Below are 15,766 nucleotides of genomic sequence, written 5' to 3'. Positions count from 1 at the left end.
TAATTACATTAAATGTAAATGGGCTAAACACTCCAAATGAAATAAAGACATTGTCACAAGGGATAGAAAAATAAGAGGGTTTGATAAACTAAGGGATGTCTTCAATCCTGAAGTTCTTTATGTTAAATCCTATGCCACATAGTTTTCTTATTTTAACAAATATTTTGAATGGCTGCATAGCACTCAAACTTACAGTTATAATAGATTTAATCATCTCCAGATGACTAGGTTTCTGTACACTAGGTTGGACAACATATCTAAGGTCTTTTCTGTTCTTCATCTCTGATAACTTAAACAGCTTATGTTTTTATTCTCTTTTATGGCCATTAACAATCCCTCACTGAACACTTTTGCGGTTCCTGATTTAGAGAATACTCGATGTATGATGATGCGGAGTTATACTAGGGTCATTCAATTTCAGCACCTCCTAGTCAGCAATAAAATATTCATTGTACTCATCATTCAGAAATTCCTTACCAAGAACCATGATCCATATATTACAATCACTAATTCATATTGCTATTCAATTCCAAAAACCTCACAGAGTATTGGATCTCAGCCTCCAGAGACCGTTCATTGCTGGGCTTTATCACATTTATCCAGAAAACTCATGTCTGTGAGAATGTCAGTCTTTCCCTGCTTGGCCAAATGGGATCTCCATCTCTCATGCAACTACAGTCCTGACACGGGAAGCTCAAATCATTTCTTTACAGGACTTAATTTCTTCCTTCCTCCATTATAGCTCTTAATATTGCTAAGTTGAGCACATAGGAGAGAATAATCTGGTCAGTGAATACGTAAACACTGGCTAGAAGAGACTGGGCTAGAAGAGATATGAGTATCTTCAATACGCAGTTTTTGACAGCCAAAACTAGAAACACAAAAATCTAAGAGGGAACAGGTTAATTAATTTGGTCCTGCTATGTGATGGCATGTACAGGATTATTAATCAGGATGATACTGGTCCCAGTGTAAAGTACGCACTCATAACTGGGGAACGGTATCCAGTTGAAACTTAAGACATAGATTCTGTTCTCAGATTTTCTAAATGTAACTGCTCTTAGAGTTCATGACATATTAGTGTCTTGGGGTTTTCATCAGTAGAGGCAAGAGTATGAAGATCACTTCTTAAGCATGAATATCTTAGAGAAATATAATCTACATAAAAACTTAATAATATGCTGTAATCCTGTATAAATATGTTAGCTATTTTTATTGAAGAACATTGCATGTCCCCTAACTGGGTATTATAAAAGAAACAATTTGCCTTTTTAGGATAAAATTGTGCTTATCAGCCCTGCTCTGATAATGCTCACAAAAAAAAAGGGGGGGGGGAATCAGGACTTTTACTTGAGAATGCATTTTTAATTTATAAATCAAGAGCTTCTAGGAAAGAGGAAATTTCCCTCCCACCGAAATGGAGCAGAAACAAAGAGACATTTGTGAATTATAACCTGCTCAAAAAATCCGATGTGATCAAGCGTCTCATACAGTGAGAACATTAGTAAGACTGACAGTGCCCTTAAGCAGCAACAAAAGGCATGTGGGTAAATAAAATGATTCCTTATTTTTTTCTATTTCAATTAGTATTTGGACATGTTTTTGGGAAGACAACTAAAAATCAGATGTTAATGCAAAGTTTTGTTAAACTTTTCTTCTATCAATAATTTAAAATCAATGATTTTATGAAAGAAAATCAACCGTCCTCAATGTTGACTTTTGAGTGTAAACCAATTCTTTCCCCTCATCAAGGTTCTTCTTTTGGGGATGGCAGGACTGAGGAGGAAGTCAGGAGGCACCAGGCTTTTCTTGGGGCACAGAATGACTTCCTTACACGACACTCTCCAGGTCCACACCCGCCCTGCTCATACACATAAACAGATGGAAAAGAGGACAGAGCCTGGACCACGGGAATAGGTTTACAGCACGTTCCTGGGGTCCGAGCTCTGGGAACCCCGAGGCTCTGAGACAGTAGCTGCCCCTCAGAGCTCCCAAGTAGAGAACTCCCCAGGCTTTCCCAAATTAACCTCGGTGCCCCCTGGCTGGAAATCTCCCTTTAGGGCTCAATATCCTACTTCCCTCTTGCAGCCAAGCAGCTGTGAGGAGAGGAAGAGGAGGAAGCGCCAGGGAACCCAGAGCCACCAGACAGTGACGCCACAGAGCCACAGCCATCACACCCGCACAGGTGAAGGACATGCACCAAATCCCCGTCACCCCAGCACAGCCACGCACCTGTCACAGCCTCGCAGCCACACCCACGGCACGGAGGCGCATCCCACCGCTCACTCGCGTCTCTCACACACACACCCCGCCACACGCTGCCCGTCTGTCCCCACAGACACACCGTCCTCTGCCGTTCAGGCCCGAGAGTCCCGTGAGGACTGGCGTCCCTACTACCGGCCTCCACGCTGTGAGCGCTTCCACTGCCACCCCACCTGGTTCACGTCGGGCTCCGAATTGACTCGCTTCACAGGATTCCCGCATCCTGTGCTAACACATCCACAAATGAGCTCAACTCACCCTGCAAAGAGGGAGAACCGCGCGAAAACGGAATGGAAGCCGAAGATCTGGCGTGACTGCTGCCCTCTGGGAAGTGTCGCTCCAACCTGAACATCTCTGGGCGCCGCGGCTCGTCCGAAAGGCCACCGAAGCGCGAAAGTTCCGCGAGAATGGCACCGCGAGAACGGCCCGGAGCCCGGCCCCCGGCCCCCGGCCCCGAGCGCAGGTCTCTCCGCCAGGAGCGCGACGCGAGGGCGCGTGCGCGGGCACGGAGCCTGCGCGGAGGCCGCTGGTGCGCGTGCTCGGTCCAGAGGCGTCGCTGCGCCCAGGAGGCCGAGCAGGGCGGCCCGGCGCCGGCTCCGAGCGTCCGGCCTGTGCGCGCAGAGCCGCGCGGGAGGGTCGGCGGGGCGGCCCCGGGGCGAGAGCGCACGGCGGGTGTGAGCTCTGAGGGCGGGGCCCCGGGCGAGTCCCCTCAGGCGGCTGCAGCCTGGGGACAGCACGTGGGGCAAGTAACTCCTGATACCGCCAGGATGGGCTGGTTTATTCAGTGTCTGTTAGCTGCGTTTAAAAGGTGTGTAGGAGTGAAGTAATACATATTTACTTAATTCTCTAGGCTAAGCTATAATAGTCAAAATGGAATGAATAATTAAATGTAAAAGCGATCTGGAGATACATCTGCATATGTTTTTGTAATATTAAGTTAAGGACAGATTTTCCAACCATAACTGAAGAGAGAAATGCTAAAAGGAATACTGAGATTTGACTTGATAATTATGTGTAAACATCCGAATCATCTAAATGACAATCAATTAATGAATTAAAAATTGATGCAAGACAAAAATTCAATAACTTAACACATATAATGAACAGACAGATAATCTCAAGGCACTGTGTTTTTGTCGCTCAAAATAATGGTCACTAGTCTAAGAGGAGAGTAGCAATAACTATAGAAATATAAATTATATATGCAAATTATCAGCATTACATGATGATAGTTGAAAATACAAATTACCATTAGTAATAAACATTATCATCAAATACATCAGAATCAGAATTACTTGACCTTTTAGGAATTGATCCTGCTCTCCATAATGAGTAACTAAGAAAATATGGGTTATTTTTTCCCCTTAACTCTGTTTATGCTCCTGAATCTCCTGATGCATTTTATTGCTCCATCTTTTGCATAATTATTTTTTGTAGCTTCTTTCTCTTCAGCTGAGATATCTCCTATATTCTCTTTACACTATTCCATAAATGATCCCAATTTCTTCCTAGGCATCATTGGTGAATTCCATGCTTGTGATGACAATATAGTGATAAATTATCCATGTGTTTTTTCTTCCAGTTTTGTCTGTTCCTCAAGTGACTCTCCTGGATGTAGCAATAGGCCAGTAGCGATGCATGACATTTTGGTCAGGTCAGGCAGTGAGAAGGAAAGAAAATCTAAACTCTCTCTTTGAGATTTTCAATGCAACATCTGGGTGGAAGCCGACAAATAATTTGGAAGTACCCACGATTAGTCAGTATGAGGATTTTATGCTCCCTCAAGAGTAATTGAGGTGGGGGGTCGGGATGGGGGGTGAAAGGGATGAAGAGGGTTGAATAACAAACTTCCAGCTATAAATAAATGTCTTGGGGATGTAACGCACTTGTTGACTCTATTTATATTTATATTAACTATAGTTAACGCTATATTGTGTATTTGAAAGTGGCTGAATAGATCCTAAAATTTCTCATCAGAAGAAAAAAATATGTAATTATGCATAGTGATGGATGTTAACTAGACTTATTGTGGTGACCATTTCACAATATACACAGATATTGAATCGCTATGTTGTACACCTGAAACTAATATAATATGTCAATTATATCTTAATTATTGTTTTTAAAAAGAGTACTCGAGGTTGTTTAATCAGATGGACAAAAGCTATTTCAAAGGAAACAAGAAGACCTAATATTTAGAGTCTAATATTTAGACTCCGTGGGGTCCTTGAGAAATGACTCTGTGTCCTGGCCACACTACTGGACAGTGCACTTGAAATACCAAGTAAAGTAAAAGAAATAAATGATATCAGTGCCCCACAAACATTTTCACGTAGGATGATGTAGGAATCCCGGGTTCCCTCCTACCCTGTCCCCCACACACAAATCTTGACCAGGGACAGAATTACAGAAAAGAAAAGGCTGAGTAAATTTACACCACAGTCATCACCACACACCCGCCAGAAGCCTCAAATTAAAATCTGGACAGTATTAAGTGTCAGCAAGAATGTGAAGATATGGGAATTACAGTGTGGGACTATCAATTGGTTTGTTGACTTTGAAGAAAAAAATGACAATATCCCCAGTAAAGCTGAAGATATGGTTACCCTATGATCCCTGCTTAATACCATAAGTAAATCCATGCGAATGGTAACCAGATATATATATGTGTGTGTATATATATATACACACACAGAAGAATCGTCTCAGAAGCATCATTTGTAACTGCCAAAAGTGAACACAATCCAGACCTCCATCAACAATCGAAGGAATAAACAAAATGGTGTATTAATAGGATTAACTTGCAACACTGAGTATGAATCTTAAATACTTAATATTGAATGAAAGAAATCAGATGCAACAGTATATATATGTTACCCTAATTACACAAGGGAAAAAAAAAGGCAAAAATCAGACTATGATTTTGGCATAGAAATAGACATGATAAGAGTATAAAGAAAGGCAAGGGAGGGTTATTATACTAATTTGGATATTCGATACCCTGGGGGCAAGAGGAGTCTAGCAACAGTAGGGGGCATGCAGGAGACCTACTGGTGGTAGTAGTACTCTATTTCTTGACCTGGGTTGATGTCACACAGTTGTTTATTTAATAACCATCTATATGTATCCATTTTTTTTTGTTAAGATTATGATAGTTTACAACCTTGTGAGATTTCAGTTGTACATTATTGTTGGTCATGTTGTGGGTACACCACTTCACCCTTTGTGCCCTCCCCCTACCCCCCCTTTCCCCTGGCAACCACCGATCAGTTCTCCTTGTCTAATATGTATCCATTTTTGTGTTTGTATATTTCACAATGAAAATGAAATAGAAGAAAGGAAGGTGAAAAGAAAGAAATTTCTCTATTCATGAAGTTCTTAAAGTTATAATTTTGGTCAATCAGGTTTTTCTCCAAATTCAGATTCTAAAAAAGTGAAAGCACAAACACTGTTTTCAGGACAAGTGTAACTGTTCTTTGTAAATGTATTTCAAGTCAATGACCAGCTCACACTGACCTCTGAGTCCGTAGATTACAAACTGATTGCCTCAGTACTTAAAATAAGCTTAACTGGACATTTTCAAAGATTATTTTCACAGAGCTACAATTCACTCAGGCTCTTTTTTCTGTGGATCTCAAAACAGGAATCCTGCCTCAGCAAATCTAATATTTATTTGTCAGTATGCTTTGGAGGAGAAAGAAAAAAATTCTTAATTTTGTCAACTTAATAATGGAAATTGAATGTGACTGTTGGGGGAGGCGAGCCTCCTTTCACAATTATGAAAGAACACAGGTTTATTAACCGTGGAGGATCCCAAAGTGAAGCCTCTGGGTCTCTTCCTAGGTCTGAGTTGACTTGTGGTGTCTTCTTTTTGTCCTTTTCTTCATATTCTGATGATTAGACCACTTAACCCTCCTTCATGCTGACAGATCACCATTGGAGCTGTGAGGTTCCTGTTACCCCAAGCTGGTGGCATAGTCTCTCCAGTTCCCGCTTTCCTCATTGCCACTGGAAAAATCCCCTAGGTTTCCTCAGTTTGAAGTTCTGCTTATTTCAAAATAGTTTCATTATCCCTGCTACTGTGAACATCTCGCCCTCTTGTTTCCAAGAACAATGTTTAATGAAAAGACCTCTTCTTAAACTAAAGATGAAATCCCATCATTCTACTTATTGTATGTAGGAAATCCACATCTACAGGACCCTTCAGAGAGGGACCCCTCTTGCCCTGGAGTAATCCTATTAAGCACCTTCATCTCACTGTTTCTAATTATAATAAGAAAGTCAGAAGAAACTAGGTTTCTCCTATAATGAATTCATACAAGAATTTCTGCAAGTGACAAAACGTTGGAGAGAATGACTTCAACACTCAACAGACTGATTTTTTTTTAAAAAACAGATCTGATTATTTCCTACAATGTGAACAGCCTTTGTGTGTCTCCTATGGCTTGACTGACTCACAAAGTTGTCCTTTCTTTTCCTCCAATACCAGAAGTTGGAAGGAAACCCCTCCCAGCTACTGTAACGTATAAGCATGTAACTCGTTGTCTAAACACTGTAATAGTGGAGGATATTAAAACTTGGCAAAGTGGAGAAGACTGTTCTGTGCCATGCATCATGAGGTCATGACCATCAGTGAAGACTGTCAGAGCCCTCAGTGGCCAGATGGCCCGCGTGCATCAACTGGCGTGGTGTCACTGAGTTGGAGATCTCTCCTTGTGTTCCAGGAGTAAACACATGGAAGATGTCATAGACATACAGAAGGGAATGCTGTGTGAGGTCGTAGCGAGGACTCTCCTCTTCAGACCAGGGCAGGGAACCCAGCACACCAGAGGGATATGGCACCTGCATGACTGCTTCAGTGTTTTTGTTATTATTGTTGTTTTTTTATCAAAATAAAGCATTGTTTGCTTTGATTCTCATTCAGAATTTTCGTGAAGATACATTCCATCCTTTGAATTGTAGAAAATTCCTGTATTTCAATGAGGCGAGGACATATTCACAGGAAAATGGAGTTTCCTTATACGTATGAATCTTCTTGTGTCCATTAAGGAGACATGGCAAGACAAAGCTTTCCTCAGCACACTCCACAGACATCCACTGTTAACTCTTCCCGCTTCCAATGTCCTAGTTCAACATGTCAGTTCTGGCACTCCAAAAGTAAGTAATAGTTCTTCTAAGTGATCTAGGATTAACAGAAAAATTTCTCTGCTAGGGACCTTATCCCTATAGTGGAAGCCTAGGCTGAGAAACCCTGAAATCCAGCTTAATAAAGTTTCTCTCTGTTGTCTTATTCATTCCGCTGCAGTAGAGATTTTTAAAAAGTTCTGGAACCTACCCAATATCCCCTTTGGGTCTCGGGTCATTTTTTCCAAATCCAGCAGTCCCTGTGGCACTGAAGTCTCAGGGAAGAAGTAATTAAATCAGCTAGCTCAACATGATATTCGTGATCAAGTTGTTTAACACAGCCTGATCACATGTACCCCTCCCAGAAAAGAGAGACAAAGGATGCAGCGATCTGTGAACATCTTTGGGGAGGCCAATGGCTCCATCACTTGATGTTGGATCTTTCTTTTGTAAAAGGGGTAAAAAAGAAAAAAAAAATTCATATAAAATAAAAGAAGATCCAGGGACCGGCACCGTGGCCGAATGGTTAAGTTCGTGCACTCCGCTGTGGCGGCCCAGGGTTCGGATCCTGGGCGCGGACATGGCACTGCTCGTCAGGCCAAGTTGAGGCGGTGTCTCACATCCCACAACTAGAAGGACGTGCAACTAAGATATACAACTATACGGGGGGGGGGGGGTTGGGGAGATAAAAGCAGAAAAAAAAAGATTGGCAACAGTTGTTAGCCCAGGTGCCAATCCTTGGGAAAAATTAAAAAATAAAGAAAAGAAGATCGGGCTTCTCTTTGGCTTTAGGCAGAGTTCTTAAAATCTATATAGGAAGGAATCTCAGAATTCCTGTCCTGCAATGGTTACCTTTGTGATTGCATTCCAAGTCTCCCTTTCCAAAATTATTGTTTAAAGAAATACTAATCGCTTATGGTAACGCTGTTGACATAAGAAACTTTATGTAGTGCTGGTGGAAATATAAATTAGGAGCAATTAAAATTTTTCTCAGTTCATGCTCTCTTATACGCCTAGCGTAAGAAAATAAAAAAATATACAGAATGTTTTACTATGAATATATGTTAATACCAGCATCGTTTATAATCACATATTATGGAAAACAACTAAATTTCCCAAAGATTGAGATGGTTAAGTAAGTAACGAAACACGCTCAATATAATTTTGTAGCCGTTAAAATGTTTAAGTGTTTATTTTTTTGCATGGGGAAATTATTTTGTTACGATACTGATAGCTGAAACTGGGTTATAATTGTATATTAAGTTATAATACTTTAAAATGCACACACACAAGCAAAATTCTATAGCACACAAACAAATTTTCACATTTCTTTTTATTGTACAAGCATCTTATGGCCATTTGTCTCTCCTTCCCTGGCTTGTGTGATTTCCACATTTCCTCAGATAATATTATTAATTCTTATAATAGAATTATTAAAGAACAGCTATTTCATGTCACTTCCTTCTCTGTTCCTCTTTGAGGTTCCTGGACCCAGGACCCTGGACCAGCTGGCTGTCCTACAATGCAACTCAATTCACCCAAATTCTGACACTGTTTACCTGGAGACAGCATCAGATTCCACAGGTTGAGGGTTCAGTCCTACCAGACTGTTCCCCTCCAACTGCAGATGCCAATCCCAAGCCCCGGTTGTCACTTGCACTTCTGACCGACAGGCTATAGATCACACGTTCTCACGACCTCCTCCTTGGGTTCAATTTAATTTGCTACAGCAGCTCAAAGAACTCAGAGATATGTTTTACTTTTAAGATTACCAGTTTATCATAGAAGAATATAACTCTGAAACAACGAAATGGAAGAGATGCCTAGGGCAAGGCATGGGGAACCGGCACAGATCCATGCACTCTCCAGGCATGCTACTCTCCCAGCACCTCCACGTGTTCACCCAGAAGCTCCCCAGACGCTGTACTCTTGGGGTTTTCTGGAGGCTTTCTCTCGTGGGCGTGATCAATTATTAACTCCGTCTCCAGCCCCTCTCCCTCTCTGGAGGATGAAGGATGGGGCTCAAAATTCCAAACTTCTAGTCAAGACTTGGTCTTTCTGGTAACCCGCTCCCATCCTGGAGTCATCCGGAGGCCCACCAGAGTCACCTGTTGGGACAAAAGATGCTCCTACTGCTCTCACCACTTAGGTTTTTACAAGGGTTTTAGGAGCTCTGTGTCAGGAACCAGGGGAAGACATCAATATATATATTTCTTATTATTTCACAGTTCCCAACTCATGTTTACTCCTATTCCATGAGCTTTCAGTGTCCACAAAACATAACATTTTTTTAAACAGTTAAACTCTTTATAGAGGTACTGGATCATGTTCTCAGCCTAGTTTTTATCCATTGTCAGAGATTGAAATACCCTAAGTAATCTTAGAAATATGTGTGTGAATGAGACTTTATTTTGCTGAACCTACAAAAGGAATAATATTGCAGTGTTCTCCTATTTGTAGTACAAATGTGGCTAAAGTGACAAATGTGGAATCCTCGCTGAGCCTTGACACAGAGGGAAAACGTCTCTTTGAATGATATTTGAGGTGAGGAGAAAGTAGAGCATTAGCGCAAGAAGAATGGAGAGTCAGAGTAGGAACTGTGGGCTGGGGAAACAGACACTCACACATTGCTGTGAAAACGTAAAATGGTACAGTCACCATGAGAAATTTTTCAAGTGAAAAGACACTCAAGTGAAAACTCATCACAAGTGAAAATGCACCCAGAAAATACACTTTTGAAAATTTAGCTTACATGTAAGCCTACATAGATGAAAACTGTAGTTTATGCAGGTTTAATAATTGGAGCGCTGCTTGTAAGAATACAGGGAAATCCTTAATGCGTGTTACTAGAAGGCGGGTTATTTAACCTAGGGTGCAGCCACACATACTGTGACCTAATTTGAAGCTGTGGGAAATGACGACATGTCTAATGTACTGATTTGGAACCACATGTGTGTGAAGAAAAAGATAAATACTTAGAAATGCATATATGTATTTGAGATTGCATATTAACATAGTATAGACCTATATATTTATATACGCTTATAGGTAGGTGTGTGTATTTTCAGCATCTGCCTATTTGTATATGAAAGTAACTTCTCTGCAAGGATACACACCAAAATTAAAGCACTGTTCTCTCTGAAGTGAACTACTGTGTGTCTGAGCACTTGGAAGGAAAGTTTGCTGACCCCTTTTGCCTTTTGAACGGTTGTGCTATGTATGCATTACATACTTAAATATGTAATAATGCTGATAACTAAAATGTGGGCCTCCTTTGAGGAGAACTTTACATTTCCCATTTGCTCCAGTTCCTCATGAATCTAACTACTGTAGGGGAGCAGAATTTGCTACCCCAAAATGTGTCTCTTTGGCTTGATCAATTTTAAGAGCAAAAGACTTTGACCTTCCCCATAACTGCCTAAAAGAATTCTGGATGGAAGGCCTGTTCCAGGAGGGAGCTCTCACCATGGAAACTACAGTGTGATATGAACGAGGTGTGACAGACAGCGAGGAACCCAGAGAGGCCGGGTGGATCACAGTCCTCTCTGTCTCCAAAGTCTCTGCCAGGTACGGCAAACAATTATTTACCAAACATTTACTTTTCCATCTCCACATGAATTGACCCTGGAAGTCCCAAACCCCCACCGCCAACATCCCCTGTGTCTTCAGCTTGAGTTGGTAATTAAGGTGGTGGCTTCAGCCGTTTTGGTGAGTTTCTCAGTTTTCCTAGGTTTCTCCCATGCATACATGTTATTAAACTTTGTTTTCTTTTTCTCCTTTTTTCTGTCTTATGTCAATTTAACTCTTAGAACAGCCAGAAGAACCTAGAAGAATAGAGGAAAAATTCTTCCCCCCTCTATCCTCTATAGGGATTCAGCTTCTAATAGCCCCTTCATTCCGGATTTTGAGCCTCTGGCTGCAGTTTATCCATGTCTGCATATGCCTGAGGAGCAGAGTATTTGTAGTCAGATACTCATGAACAGGCGTTACAGATTACGGATGCTTCCCCGTCTGTGGCCTCTGGGAGCAGTCAAGCCCACCCAGGCTTAATACAGCAGAGAAGGGTGCAAACATGTGCTGTATCGACAGTCAGTATCTGGAGACAGTAATGTGAAATGGAAAAAACGTTGTGAGATAATAGGAAATATAGATAGGTCTCTGCCCACAGTTCCTGACACAGCGCTCCTGGAACACTGGTAAATTCCTAAGTGCCAAGAGCAATAGAAGCTTCTTTTGTTCTAACTAGGCGACTCTGGGTGGGCTCCTGTGTGGCTTTTGGATGCAGGCTGGACACCAGAAAGACCAGGCTGTGATTAGAAGCTTGGGATTTCCATCCCCCCTTTCTCCTCCAACTTCTCTAGAGAGAGAGGAGGGGCTGGAAGTGGAGTTAATAATTGGTCATGCTTATGTGAGGGAGCCTCCATGAAATCCCAATACTATGGGCTTTGGGGTGCCTCCAGGTTGGTGAACACATCTGTCTACAGTGGGGGTGATCCATCCCGACTCCACAGGGACAGATGCTCTCATGTTTGGGACCCTCCCCAACCTCACCCTGTGTGTCTCTTCATTAGGCTGTTCATCTGTATCATTCGTCATATCCTTCAATAAACTGGTAAACATATATAAATGTTTCCCTGAGTTCTGTGAACTGCTCTAGAAAATTAATCGAACCTGAGGAGGAAGTTGTGGTAACCTCTGATTTGTAGTTAAATTGGACAGAAAATGTGGGTAACCTGGGGACCTACTACTTGCCATTGGCATCTGAAGTGGGGGGCAGTGTCATGGGACTGAGCCCTCAACCAGTGGGATCTGACGCTATCTCCAGCTACAGAGTGTCAGAATTAGGTTAAATTGTAGAACGCCCAGCTGGTGTCCACGGAATTGCTTGGTGTGGGGAAAACCCACACAGATTTGGTGAAGTGAGGTGTTCCGTGTGAAAATTAAGATGAGACACCGGGTAAAGGAGAACTGTAAGGTTTTTCCTAACACGAAGGCGTTGCTTTTTGTTTTCTTTTCAAAGAACTCCTGCAATCAATGATCTTGAGAAAGCACTTGCATTTACTCTTCTCTTTTCTACAAGAAGTCGTTAGAGGTTAAAAAGGTCAGCTCTGAAGGAAGCTTGTCTGACCTGGTAACATGGCTTCAGCACTTAGTAAACGTGATAACTTCGTAGATGTTATGTAATCTCTTCTGACCTCAGAATCTTCAGCTCTAAAATAGAAATATAATAGTAAGCACCTCCAGTGTTGCAAGTGAACTGAACATTAGAGAGGGGATACTGCGCATGCTACATACACAAATATAAAAATGATTAGATTATGAACCCAATGTAGCCAAGAATACGGAAACTTCTCAGGAATGAAGTGTCCTCCAAGAGATAAAAGAGATGTAGCTCCTCTCAGGGCTCTCTCTGGTGGCAAATGCAAAATGAAAATGCGTAATGGGAGAGGCATTGGCTGCCACTGACACTGCCGGGAGAGGCAATCCAGCTCATGTGGTCTGTGGACCCTCACTGGGCCACTTAGGAAGGAGTCTTGGGTGGGGAACACTTCCTCACCAAGAGGTAAGGAGTCTGCACAGCCTGTGCTGGACTTGTCACCTCTTGTGGGACTATCTTTTCCCATTCCAGACTCAATGCGTTCTCCTTCGTTCTGCTTAAGCTTGGGCGTCACATGGCAGCTGGCCAACTCCACTGCTATACTTGTCCCTTGCAGAGGGGGTCAGGTTCTTTCTTCTACAGCATGTGAAGGGTGTGTGCAGGCCAGCTGCGCTGCTTCAGCTGCCAGGAGGAACCCGCTGGCCATGGGGGACCACTGCCTACCACTGAAACTGATCTTGCTCTGTCTCCTCTGTGTGAGTAAAGCATTGTTCCACCCAGTGCTTGGCTGCATTGTGTTTTCCTTGGAGACTCCAATACTAAGACGCAGTGGCAGAAGTGTTTGGGTTTCTGCCTCTGGTGATAGGCAACACATGCTGCTTGCATGGCAGACACCATCCACTCAAGATAGACTCTCATCATCTCTGACACTGTCATCACCTGCTGTACAGCAACCTGTTTATACATAGGGCTTACAGCATCTTTCAGTAAAAACATATATAAAAACTCAAGCCTCAATAAGATATATGTGTGCACAACCAGATACTATGGAGTTTTCACTCAAAACTCAATGTTAGGTAGACCACAATTTATCTGACAGAGGGCATAGTCAGTGCCTAGTCAGCCCTGAAGATCATCTCTGCCTCCACTTTCCTGTCATCCCAGCCATCTCTTTTCCTGCAGTCCATTCTGTTTCTGCCCTTTCATACACAGATGGCAAATGAGCACACAGAAAGATGCTCAACATCCTTGCCATCAGGGAAATGCAAATTAGAAATAACAATCAGATACAAGTACAGGCCTATTAGAACGGCCAAAACCCAGAACACTAACAACTGCAAATGCTGAGGCGGACATGGAGCAACAGGAAGCTTCATCCATCGCTGTTGGGAATGCAAGACAGTGCGGCCACTTTGGAGGAGAGTTTGGAAGTGTCTTACAAAGCTAGACATTCTTGCCCTAAGATCCAGCAATTTCACTCCTTGGTATATACTTGAATGAATTGAAAACATATATCCACACATAACCTACAGTTGAATGTTTATGTCAGCTTTATTCATTATTGGAAAAGATGGCAAATAAACAAGATGCCCTCCAAGAGGTAAATGGATAAACAAACTGTTGTCTATTCAAACAATGGAATATTATTCAACAATAGAAAAGAAATGAATTATCAAGCCAAGAAAAAAACATGGAGGAATCTTAAATGCACATTTCTTAGTAAAAGAAGCCAATTGGAAAAGGCTGCACACTGTATGATTCCAATTATGTGCCATTTTGGAGAAGGCAAAACCAAGGAGATGGTAAAAACTTCAGTAGTTACCAGGACTTGGGCAGAGGGAGGGAGGAATGAATAGGAGGAGCACAGAGGAATTTTAGAGCAGAGAAATTATGGTGTATGATACTGTAACAGTGGATAGATGTCCTTATACATTCTTCAAAGCCCATTAAAGATAAAACACACAGAGTGAACCCTAATATAAGCTGTTTACTTTATATTGTATCAGTGTTGGCTCATCAAATATAACCAATGTATCTCACAAATGCAAGATATTGATGACAAGGGAAAGTGTGTGTGAACTGGGGTATGAGGGAGGATATTGGAACTTGTGCGGTCTGCTGTATATATATATATATTTTTTTTGCTGGGGAAGATTGGCCCTGGGCTAACATGTATTGCTAATCTTCCTCTTTTTGCTTGAGGAAGACTGCTGCTGAGCTAACATCTGTGCCAATCTTCCTATATTTTGTATGTGGGACAACACCACAGCATGGCTTCATCAGTGGTACATAGTTCTGCACCTGGGATCGAGCCTGGGACACCCGGGCCACCAAACTGGAACATACAAACTTAACCACTATGCCACTGAGCCAGCCCCATGCTGAATTTTTCTGTAAACTTAAAATTATTCTAAAAAGTAAAGTCTATTAATAAGAAAATTAAATCCTAGAACAGGGAGTTATTTGTGTACTGATGGCTCTCTCCTTGCTAGAACCTAAGTTTGGTTTGGGTGTTTCCCATCTCATGGACTCAGGCGACATGACCTTTTCTTCTCACCTGAGAACAGTGGGGAAGGAATTGAATGCAATCCTGTCACTGCTCAAAGTGTAGCTTAGTGATGGGCTGGATTGCAACCCTGACCCAGAAAGTTCCCTTGGGGCTTCTGGAAGGAAAGCCCTGTCTAGTGAAAAGGGGTATGACAGGGCATATTTTCTCTCACTGTCTTTGGACATTTGGGGCCAAGAATCGAATAGTCTTGTGACAATGGACAGAACACTCTCACTATGAGAGAAAATGAAAATCTACCACTCCTGGAGTAGTCATGAGGTTGTTGATAGAGCCCTTTCATCCTTGAGCCACAGGGGCTCTTGACACTCTGTTGTGGGAGCTAATGAACTCTGTATTGTTTTCTTAAATTAAGGTAAAATTCACGTCACGTAAAATTCACTGTGAAAAGGTGAATCACCCACAATTCAGTGGGGTTTAGGATATTCCCAGTGCTGTGCAATCATCACTGCTGTCTGGACCACAAGATTTCATCATCCTAAAGGAAACCGCATATAAATTAAGCAGTCGCTCCCCATTCCTCCCTATGCCCAACCTCTGGCAACCAGGAAGGGACATTCTATCTATTGATCTGCCTTTTCTGGACTTTTCGTATCTATAGAAACACAAAGATTTCTCCTTTTGTGTCTGCCTTCTTTCACTAGCATAGTGTTTTTAAAGATTATACACACATCAGCAGTTCACTTCTTTCCATGGCTGATTCATATCCCATTGCA

At 42.1% G+C, this 15,766-nt stretch overlaps 1 long non-coding RNA gene across 2 annotated transcripts in view; it reads left to right on the top strand.

Annotated features, from left to right (window-relative positions):
* The window catches only part of LOC138917991 (uncharacterized), a 36,001-nt gene extending 23,984 nt beyond the window's left edge, over nt 1-12,017 (top strand). For both annotated transcript variants that reach the window (XR_011426710.1, XR_011426709.1), the window contains 2 exons: nt 2,089-7,419; nt 8,868-12,017. This is a non-coding gene — a long non-coding RNA (uncharacterized lncRNA). The remainder of the gene's footprint in view (nt 1-2,088; nt 7,420-8,867) is intronic.
* The last annotated feature ends 3,749 nt before the right edge of the window (nt 12,018-15,766 follow it).

This window comes from Equus caballus, chromosome 16 (assembly GCF_041296265.1).
Source record: "Equus caballus isolate H_3958 breed thoroughbred chromosome 16, TB-T2T, whole genome shotgun sequence".
Lineage (NCBI taxonomy): Eukaryota > Metazoa > Chordata > Mammalia > Perissodactyla > Equidae > Equus > Equus caballus.
This window is presented reverse-complemented; position numbering and strand designations above follow the sequence as displayed.